Source organism: Coenobita brevimanus, chromosome 46 (genome assembly GCF_032717465.1).
Source record: "Coenobita brevimanus isolate Jiangsu-jjx chromosome 46, ASM3271746v2, whole genome shotgun sequence".
Classification (NCBI taxonomy): domain Eukaryota; kingdom Metazoa; phylum Arthropoda; class Malacostraca; order Decapoda; family Coenobitidae; genus Coenobita; species Coenobita brevimanus.
The window spans coordinates 22,167,165-22,178,473 of NC_136999.1; the positions used below are offsets into that span (position 1 = coordinate 22,167,165).

Genomic DNA, 11,309 nt, shown 5'->3' on the forward strand with positions numbered 1-11,309 from the left:
TAATTTACCAGATGATTTTTCCTGTGTACAGTACAGGTTTCTCTCTTCATTCTGACTTGGCGTAAGTGCTTGGGATAGATTAAAAGCATCTACTTGCCCGAGTGCCAGGGGGTTAACTCATCCTCTTGATGCCCACAGTGGGGGCGGAGGGACGTTGGTTACAAGATTGTGACAACGTGAATTAACTTTACCTGGTCGTGGTGTAGTGGTATGCTGCCTGGTTATCACCTGGAAGTCCCTGGTTCGATTCCCAGCATATTGGTAATTTACCAGATGATTTTTCCTGTGTACAGTACAGGTTTCTCTCTTCATATATATATATATATACAGTATATATATCTCTCTCTCTCTCTCTCTTTATATATATATATATATATATATAACGGCCATACCACGTTGAGTACACCGCTTCCCGTCCGATCAGCGAAGTTAAGCAACGTTGGGTCTGGTTAGTACTTGGATGGGTGACCGCCTGGGAACACCAGATGCTGTTGGCATCCCTATTTGTCAAGTGGGGTTGGTGCAGCATTAGTGCCCCTCCCTGTAAAACAATTAACTCTAAGCCGTTGGTCACCCCGTTTGGGATACATGGCGTCTGGCAATGAATGAAAAAAAAAAAAAAATATATATATATATATATATATATATATGGAGCCTCTGTGGTGCAGTGGTAGAGTATGAGTTTTCGTACATAGGAGAATGAGGGTTCACACCCCACCGGGGTAATAAACTTTGGTAGCATTCTTCTGGCCATGCACAGTACTGCTTTGGCAGACATAAGGGATGCTGTGACTGAACCAGTGACGCGTTGCATACAATAAAGTACACTTGCACCCAGTTGGCTTTCGCAGGCCGATTACACTTGGTTCACAGACTACGCACACATCCAAAGCCACTTCAACACTACAATCACATTTACAAGCACTTCTCACCCTACATACAATCTCTACCAGACAGTCTAAGCCACATGGTAGAGATACATAGGCTGTGTCGTCCCCACTGCGGTCTGGATAGGCCGGTCCTGCAGTGGACACAAAAAATATATATATATATATATATATATATATATATATATATATATATATATATATATATATATATATATATATATATATATATATATATATATATATATATATACAGAGGGTGGAAAAAAAAGAATTAAAAAAAAAAAAATCCATGCACCAGATTACCTGTGTCCTCCATTCATAAAATATCTGTAACAGTTGGACTTGAACAACTGTAGGTTGAAGTCTGGGGGGAAACAACTCCTGGGAAGTGAGTTCCAGAAAGATGCAGTTCAGGGTATTAGAGAATTCTGATAGGCAGAAGTTCTGCAATATGGCTGTGTGACATTCCAGTCATGAGCATTATCAAATGCCTGTGTAGCACGAGGGAAGGCATGGAGAGGTGGCACAATGGACAGAACTTCCTCTAAACATTTCCCATAAAAATATCTGTAAAATAATGCAATGGAAGCAACGTTCCTTCTTACTAGTACTGGAGGAAGTTTATTTATAACAGCAGGGTTATTAACTCGCTGCGTGCTGGCTATTTTTAGCTCTATGGGTCACCCCATTGCAGGCCATTTTTCATCCTTTTTTGGAGGGGCTAAAATTATAGATTTTGATGTGGAAACAACGAATTTCGCCATTAAAATGCTCACCGTGGCTTGGAAATAAGTTTTATTCAGTTCTGCATACTCGTGAACAGGTATAGCCACTCTCTTATGCTCACCACGTATGTGAGAAAAAGCCATTTTCTGTGTAAGGTATACACAGGTATTTATGGTGGGAAGGTATGGCAATCTTCAGTACACATTTCTGATTACTTATTACTTCAGCATCTATCACAATTTGCGTGTCTTTCTCACTGTGAATGCATTATCTAACACTTACTTGAAGATAGGTACAACCTGATTTCATTACGTACAGTCCTGACACTTACAAGAAGGTATTTACAACGTGACTTCACTATATAGTCCTTACTGGTACAAGAAATATTTACAGCTTACACTTACATGAAAATATTTACAAGCTGCATTCACTATGTACAGCACTGGGTGAGGCACAGAGGCAGAGTGAGGCAGAGCGAGCGTGACAGGGGGAGTGAGTGAGTGTATGGCCTTGATAGCCTGGGGGATGGTAGTGGAACAGTTATCTTACATGCCTGCCAATTTTTACCCACGAATCTTGAAAAATGTGGTCACCATTCCACAAGGATGGGCAATATTCAAGCTGAGAGCACACATGACTTTTATAAATTATAGCTAACTGTTCATCCGTGAAGAAGTTACAGACTCTGTACAATAATCCAAGTTTCTTTGAGGCGGTTTTAGCAAATGATCTGACATGAGACGTCCAGCTAAGGGCATTGTTAAGTGAGAAGCAGAAAATTGCAACACTTTGGGGGATTGGAATATTGGTAGCACTGAAGGTAATATACGAATCTGGCAATATCTATGTATAGGTAAATTGTATATAGTTGGTTTTATTATCATTAAATGAGACAAAGTTGTTTAATCCCTATTCACTGATCGTAGATAAGTCTTGATTTATGGAAATGACTGTATTGAGCTGAGAGTTAGAGATATTAGACTTTGTAAATGGATGTTTGAGTGTGGAAGAACTCTGAAGTGTTGAGTCATCTGCATATGAATGGATGGGATTGTGGGTGACAGATAAGAGATCATTAACACGAACCAGGAACAGGGTTGGCGTCAGAACTGATCCCTGTGACACACCAGCATTTTATATATATATATATATATATATATATATATATATATATATATATATATATATATATATATATATATATGTAACCAGTGGAGAAAGTGGAAAAACCAAGACACATTCAGTATGAGCTTAAATCATGCTTACTCGGTCTCTTCACAACGTTAACCCCTTAGTTCCCAGAGTTGCTGTGTAAGGGATTTTGCTGGAAGGGTGTTAGGTGCACCGCCCTCCGCCTGTCAGCTTATAGTAGCGCAGCTCATAGGTCGCTACCCGGGAGTTCTCTTCTTTAGCAAGTTTTGAAAACGCCCAGGTCCGTCCCATATTGGGGACATGGGATGCAAAGAGGTTAAAGAAAGTGTTAAATCCATCGGAGTTTAACCCCTTAGTTCCCAAAGTAGCCGTGCGAGGGATTTTGCTGGAACGGTGCTAGGCGCACCTCCCTCCACCTGTTGGCTCATAGTCACAAAGTTCATAGGTCCCTACCCGGGAGTTCTCTTCGTTATCAACTTTTGAAAACGTCCAGTTCCGTCCCATATTGGGGACACGGGGTGGAAAGAGGTTAAGGGCTCACAATCCAACCTCACAGCTCACCCTCACTGCCTCCTTCCTTTACCAAAGCTTTGTGGTGCTGAGGAGTCTTGAGGGAACTGTGTCAGCCAAGTGTTGCTGGAAATGGCTCAAATTTTGTTGTGTAAAATATAGGAAAGACAGTGAAAACTTGGAATAAAAATGGCATCATAGAGTAGGGTGTGAGAGCAGGCATGGGGTGGGGGAATGGAAAGCAAAAGTAGGTGAGTAGTGAAAGTGTTAAATGAAGAATGGGTTTCGTGGGAAGTGGTATGTGAACTGGGCTGTTATACTGTACCGTGAGGCGAAGGAAGGAAGAATGTATGGGACATTGAGAGTGAGCCCAGATATTACTGTGAACGATGATACTCGGTGCTGGAAATGTGTTGGATTGGCTGAAGCGGATGGGTTGGTCGAGAACGCAATGACTGGGCAGTTTGCTTGGTGAGAAGGAAGGTGTAAATGTGGAAAAATGGACCATGAAAGACGGCTTGAGACTGGTGCTGGCGATGTAAGGTGGGAAGGAAGAGGCTTAATGGAGAAGTGATGATTGTTGGAGTAAGGTAGGGTGATGCTGACATTATTAGTTTAATGCGTTCATTCTGTTCAACTTTTACATTATGATACAGTATTGTTTTTTTTTTTTTGCATTCTTGCTACTCCTAGACTAATTTATTCAGCTCTTAGTGACGAGGATAGAAAATGTCTCCTTCATCCCATATGTTACAATGGCGTCTTTCTTCTCTTATATATGTTACTCGGATGATTCTGTCCAGACTAAGGAAGACCTCTCATAGTCATGTTTCATTCACGAAAGGAAGAAAGAAAGAAATAACCGTCTAAAGTAATTCTTTTCCTTGGACACCGGTAAAGCAGTTCACGATTTTTCCCCCCCGAATTATGTCCAGTTCATTTACACAAAAGAAAACAACAGCATGATCTTTACATAACTACGGTACCTTTCTTGGCTGAGATTTGCGTCCTTTGCAGCTTTTTTTTCATAGCTCAGTCACGAAATGATATAATACTTCGGGTCCACATAATGTCCAAAGCAAGAGTTAACCGTTACTCCCAGTCCTTCATTTATGCAACAGGTCAACTCTGGAACTGTCTCCCTCTGTCTGTATTTCCTGCTGCCTATGATCTCCAGTCTTTCAAACGCATTGTGTCCAGGCATCTCGAAATGATCGGATCTTGAATTTGGCTCTCTCTTGTATTTTGTTTTTCTCTTGGAGGGAACTGTTATTGGGGGCCCATGGCCCTTGGTTCCTTCTTCCTCGCATTTAAAAAAAAAAAAAAAAAAACTTCTTTGTGAAGTCCACAACATTCTAGTGAGCTCTTTCTTTATATAACTCAGCGTTCAAGTTAAAGACATGGAAATGTTAAGCCGAGTTAGAACACAAAGAGTGTAGTGCATACAAAGACGGAATAGTCTAGCAGTATAGTCATCGAATTCACATAGACATTCATTTATTCAATAATCCCGTAAATACCAAGACTTAATTATTTTATGCTTGCAACTGCAAAGCGATGTTATTACTCTTGAAGCAACCCCTCGATGCCAAGAAAGTAGGAGCGATTTTCAGATCGGGAAATACGTATAGACAGGTGTAATAAGAGACAACGTTTACACTATTTTATCAACACTTGTACCGTGGTAAATTGACACTGTTACCCCAGTACTGCACAACACAGAGTTAATAAGTTATGTGGGCATTAAAGTTCCTGGTTGTGTGAGTCAGGCTGAAGTTTGAAGTGAGATGGAAGTCAGAGGTTGGAGTGCGTCTGGGACGTGATCGTGCCACACCACTGGTTCCTACGCTAATCGATTTCCCCCACCATGCCATGTTTACATTGGATGCACCAGTGTACGTAGTTTGTACATGTCTACACCAGTTAGCAGTATATTCAAAATTTAGACGCCTTGAGGTGTAAGGAAACCTATTGCGGTGACGCTTACTTGCAGGTTCGGATGTCGAGGAGGTAGGTGTATAGGCATTAATACATAAAAGTTAATGTCATATGTAATAGATGTGTAATGATTATCGGCACTAGTGCATAGCTCATATCGTAATGTGCAGTATCTATAGTCTCACCAATCTAAAACCTAGGTTTGGGTGGAGTCTAGCCGGGGATTTCCCGGCGTACAGCGTTGCCTTGTTTCCTATACTCTCATTGGCTAGTGGCTGACCTGACACCGTTAGAGTTCGTCCGCTCCCATCTCGCCACCTGGCCTGACATGACTTCACCCACTTCTGTGTGTGTGTGTGTGTGTGTGTGTTTGTGTATGTGTGTGTGTGTAAAGACAAACTAGTTTAAGTTATAAATATAATCAAAATAATGAATTTAAAAGTCGCATTCTCTCTCTCTCATATAATTTATGATTTTTTACCTGGTTATAGCCTTTAAATTACACTCTACATATTAAAACTTAGACTTTCTTTCCACACCACCCAAGAGGTAAAAGTCACGGCGCGTTTTTTTTTTTTTTAAGAGGTTTCCCCGATAGGCCTATTCCTCTTCTCTTACAGCATGTAAGAAATTATCATGAATCCTCCTCATCAGAAGAGGTGAGAGTGATTTTCTTGGGAGACGTAAACTCTGGAGAGTTGTTTTCTTCATTATCTCTTGCTTCTCTGCGTATTGCTTCAATCCTGCTCTTGCTAAGTCCTGTTGCTGCAGCTGTTCGATGAATTGCCCTTGACACATCATCGAAAATTCCTCCGTACTGCTTCTCCTGCAGAAAATACTGGCTTACGTTGAAGGCCATTTCTTTGGCTTGACTATGTAGATGCGAGCGAGTTGGCGTAGCTGCCATTGTGTCTGCATCAACATAGAAAGTGAATAGTGGAAGCACCTGACAGAAGCTTAAATCTCCCTCCAATGGATTAACTCCCAGTATGGGCCTGGTGTTGCCGCTCGTGAGTGTTTTAACTTATTTATTTCTATTAAGAAAATAGCGTATGTTCTACTGATTCCTTCAAATTATATTATAAACGTAATTGTTACATTACGTACCCAACTTAGAACTACCGTGAAAGTCGGTAAAAGTAACTACATATTTTTCAGCACCACTGTAAAATATGTATGCCACGTTTCTTTATTGATGTACAAGAGCCATATGCATTACACGTTTACCTTCCTTTTATATGCTAGAATACTTACGTTTATATTGTATTAGTATGTGTGTACCTATCTGTGATGCCTATTACATATATAACAGAATCTACTCATCGCTCGTTTAGGAAGTATGGCATGGCTGCACCCAGCGCCAGACTCCACCCAAACCTGGGTTTAAGATTGGTGAGACTATAGTGTCTACTGGAGACATACACAGCCTCTCAGTAGGAATGTCAATCCACATGATGTATATCAACAATCCTGTTGCCCCAGACTATCAAGAATGTCTTAACATATAATGTATATCAACACACCCTTTTTAGCTGCGACAATACAAGAATTTCATGATACTGCAGTATAACCAACTTAAGCCCGTTATCTGACTTAATGGAACCTATCCATGGAAAGATACCACACACACACACACACACACACACACACACACACACACACACACACATATGCACCCCAGTCGGTAAAATGTGGGAAATCGGAGAGGCAGTCGGAGAAGTGATTGGACAGAGCCCGAGAAAACACAGAAGTAGGGAAGGCTTCCGTCGCATTACGTTACTCTCGTCCATTGCATCTCCATATAACTGTGTACATAAACTCCATTAACCAGAAGTGCCTATGACGCACCTCAATTACGATAAAAGAATACACTGAGGGGGAGAAATGAGATAGAGACCTACCTTTTCACTTTACTCGACGTTTCACCATTTTATTGACAAGCAGCCCATGTTACTCTCCCCTGGTGACATGGGGGCAGCCGTAAAACTACGATACATCTACGTTCTCTTTTCCCATCGTCGAGGGTAACGTTATCAACACTAGTGGCAACAAGCTATCCATCATCTCACGACTTTATCTATCAACCTGATTACATAAATACCTCCCTACTTTATACTACCGACAATAGTGGCAGACGATTAATCTACGATACACCTACAATATCTCTCTCCATCTAATGAAACTCCTTGGCTATGTCTATTGAAATTTGGTGGCAAACTGTTAAAACGAAGTGCGCAAACGCAGTGAAGCGATAAAAGAAAATAGAACAGCGGTAAACAAGACTGGTAAAAAAGAAGATAAGAGGCCTACTACAATTATCTACGACTGCTGTATAACCACCAAACAAATTCAAATTCAAATACTTTAATTCCACTAAGCAATGGTTATTAGTAAAGGTACAAATTCCGGTATATAGTAAGTACAGTAAATGGAGAAAATGAAATATCTCTAAAAGTTAAGAAAAATTTAGAGCAAGGTAAAATCTCAGGATTTTATCTTGCATATACATAATAGGTATTTCAGGTCATAAAATTTTATTCTACCCTTTTCGATGCATCCCTTGGCAACTTCCCACACTCACGACCCTAGTATCGTAAAAAAAATCTTGGGTAATGGTATTGGTATGACGAAGTCAGACGAACGCATTCAAACCCGTCGGTGCACTAGCAAACAAGCGACGCCGACATATGGTACCACACACACACACACACACACACACACAGAACATCAAATTACAGACTGCCAACACATGCAACCACTGGACACTTCTTATACATGCACCGCATCTCTTCCATTCATATCCCTTCCCCACCCGTTCTCAGCCAGCGTGGATTAGGACCTCCTGGATAAAACCTTCCTACGCAGAGAGTCCGGTCCTGCAGTGGACTAAAAATGGACATACATGATGACGATGATGATATTGCTACCATATATTTGTCGCTAATAAATGAATATATTTGGCTAAGCGAATGTCAGCCACACTCAAAGTGTTATCAGGATACGGGACGTACAAAGACATGTAGGCTGTCCCACCAACCACTTCCCTCAACCTCTGCTCTTTAGAAAGTGGCAATATTTATTTTTCAAATGCCACTATATAATAACAATAATTTCTAGAAGTAAGAGGTTATTCTTATTAATTAATTATACACTTGTTTGGTGTGACGACTGTGTTGGTGTGTGAGGACTGTGTTGGTGTGTGAAGACTATGTTGGTGTGTGAGGACTGTCTTCGTGTGTGAGGACTGTCGGTGTGAGAGGACTGTTGGTGTGTGAAGACTATGTTGGTGTGTGAGGACTGTGTTCGTGTGTGAGGACTGTGTTCGTGTGTGAGGACTGGGTTCGTGTGTGAGGACTGGGTTGGTGTGTGAAATATATTCTATCTGTGAGAACAAAACAGATTCGACCTTCTCATGGACTCGTTTCAGGTGTAACTAAGGAGTGACAAGCAGGTAGACCTTTATTATATAAACAGGCGGCAAGTGAGAAAGGGGTGGGGAGAACAGGAGGTAGATAAAGCACAAGGTGGTAGATGCACAGTAGAAAAATGCTTGAAGAGGCAGACGTATTGCATAATAGGAGCAACATGTCACATCTACAGCTTTGTGCCTTACCTACCTCCTGTTCTGCCCACCCCTCAGTTGTATAATAAATGTTTACCTGCTTCTCACTCCTTACTTACATCTGAAGAGGGTCCTTGAGAAGGCCGAGTCTGTTGTTCTCACAAATACATTATGCAGGTATTCTAAATTTGAGTACTGTAAATTTAAACTGAAGAGCACAGAGAAATATTCGATTATATCAAATTTCTCAGTCAGCACAGTAGGCCTATCTGCTCATGCTACTTCCCAAGGAGTATCCAGAGCAATGCAATAAAAAATATTCAATTATTTATAGTTATATCCAAAATATAATCAATAAAATAAATTCATGGTTATTCAGCACGGCGATCAACCCCTAAATACCAAACATTTGTCGGCAGACTGTCCTTTCGATGTCAGTTTCTTAGTCATTTCCTACTGGTCAGTCACTGGACTATCCCCGTGACATTTATCGGCCTTTTTGAAATTTGGAAAATATCTGGACTGAAAGACGTAGCATCTCATAGAGTTGTTTGACAATTTATGATCTTGACTGTGCAACGTCGTGCGCTTTCGTGGCAGTTCAGATAAAACATGTGAAAACCAGGCCTTTTCAGTATGATCTCCAGCAAAAGTTCTATACTGCATCTCCATCATTGATCTCGAAAGCCAAATACTTCCTGAAGGCGTATCAAACCATACAGCAGCATTGAGATGTATATGTATGGCTAGAAGAGTAAGGATTCTGCTTGGCATATCAATCCCAAACATTCTGTTTTATTTAATCTAAGGATAAGTTGAGTTAGTGTGTAGAGCAATGTGAGAGCAGTTGAAGGTATTGGGGCCGGGGCGGCAGCCGTCTAAAAGTGACACTATAAAAAGGAAACTGCAGCCACCTCAGCTCCATTCACAAAGCAGTAGCACTCATACTTTCCCTGTGGATGCCTTGTGTGGTTATCCCCTAATGCCTGCATAACTGGTACTAAAAAATAAACATCCGAACATGATCACAGGCCATCAAAGCCCTCGACGGACCTACAACCAGCACTAATGTAAAGGTAATGTTACGACAAGGATACCAGGCCCGATATCGATCAACAAACCTTGAAAGTATTTTTTTTTTTTTTCATTAAAAATACTATGTCAGTACAAAGTCATATAAATGTAAGTGATATTATTGGAAAAGTAGATATCCGCAATAGAATAAACATATACCGTTCCATAAAACTGATGATCAAAATTTACACATATTGCGTAAAATGTACCATTATGAGCTAAAACAGTAGAATCTTCAGTTATGCTTATAACTTGAGAATTATTTTGCAAATACACATGGAATAAAATAGACATTACTATTTTATCCACATGCTAGAACGATACTGAGATGCCGTGTATCAGGTGTTTGTTGTGAGACAAGTGTGTGAAAAGTATTTAGTGAAATGCAAGGATGTATTTTGGGTGTTAGTGGATTTAGAGAAAGCGTATGATAGAATTCATAGGGAGGCTTTGTGGACTGTTTTAAGATTGTATGGATTTGATGGTAGGTTACTAAAAGGGGTGAAAAACTTTTTTGTAAATAGTAGAGCGTGTGTAAGAGTGGGAAATACTGTGAGTGACTGGTTTCCCGTGAGAGTGGGGCTGCGGCAGGGATGTGTGATGTCGCCTTGGTTGTTTAATATTTATATGGATGGTGTCGTAAGGGAGGTGAATCCAAGAGTTTTAGGTGGAGGTCTGAGTCTGGTGAATGTTGATAGTACAGAGTGGAATCTGAAGCAGCTGCTGTTTGCAGATGATACTGCACTGGTGGCTGATTCAGAGGAGAGATTGAGACATTTGGTAGAGGAGTTTGGAAGGGTGTGTGAAAGGAGGAAATTGAAAGTAAATGAGAATAAGAGTAAAGTGATGAAGTGTACGAGGTCGGTAAATGGTAGGAGGATGACTATAGTTTTGAATGGTGAGTTGCTTGAGGAGGTAGAGTGTTTTAACCCACGCCGTCCCGGCGACGTGAATTAACGTCCGCACATGATGTGCACTCATGTCCCGGTGACGTGAATTAATGCGGCAACATTGCAAGGTCCCTAATTTGCACAATTTTCAATTTTCGTGAGTGATTTGGCGAGTGATTTTTGGCACGTATACACGGGACACCTTCCTCTATTCCTCTACAAGATGCCAAGTAGGGACAATGCCTTACACTGCATAACCTCTCCCCCCCCCCTGCACGCCATTGTCTCGGCAATTCACCTGTTACCAGTGACCTGGCCAATAAAGACATTCAGGGCCAGAGTGATTCCCCAATCGATGACAATGTGGAGGACAAAGTTTACATAGCATTAGAGGAAGAAACAGTCAGAAATGATGATCAGGTAATGTGGAAAAAAAAAGGCCATGAATGGTGATGAGTTAGTGAGTGAAACAATGCTTATAATGCCCATATTACTGTTTGAAAACCAATATACTCTTTTCACCAATATAGTCTTTTCAACAGCAACAACAACAACACATTCCCGACT

At 40.8% G+C, this 11,309-nt stretch overlaps 1 non-coding gene across 1 annotated transcript; it reads left to right on the forward strand.

Moving 5' to 3' along the window:
• Positions 1-378: 378 nt before the first annotated feature.
• Positions 379-497, forward strand: LOC145398855 (5S ribosomal RNA). Its single transcript, XR_013897190.1, has one exon. It is a non-coding gene; the product is annotated as a 5S ribosomal RNA (ribosomal RNA).
• The last annotated feature ends 10,812 nt before the right edge of the window (positions 498-11,309 follow it).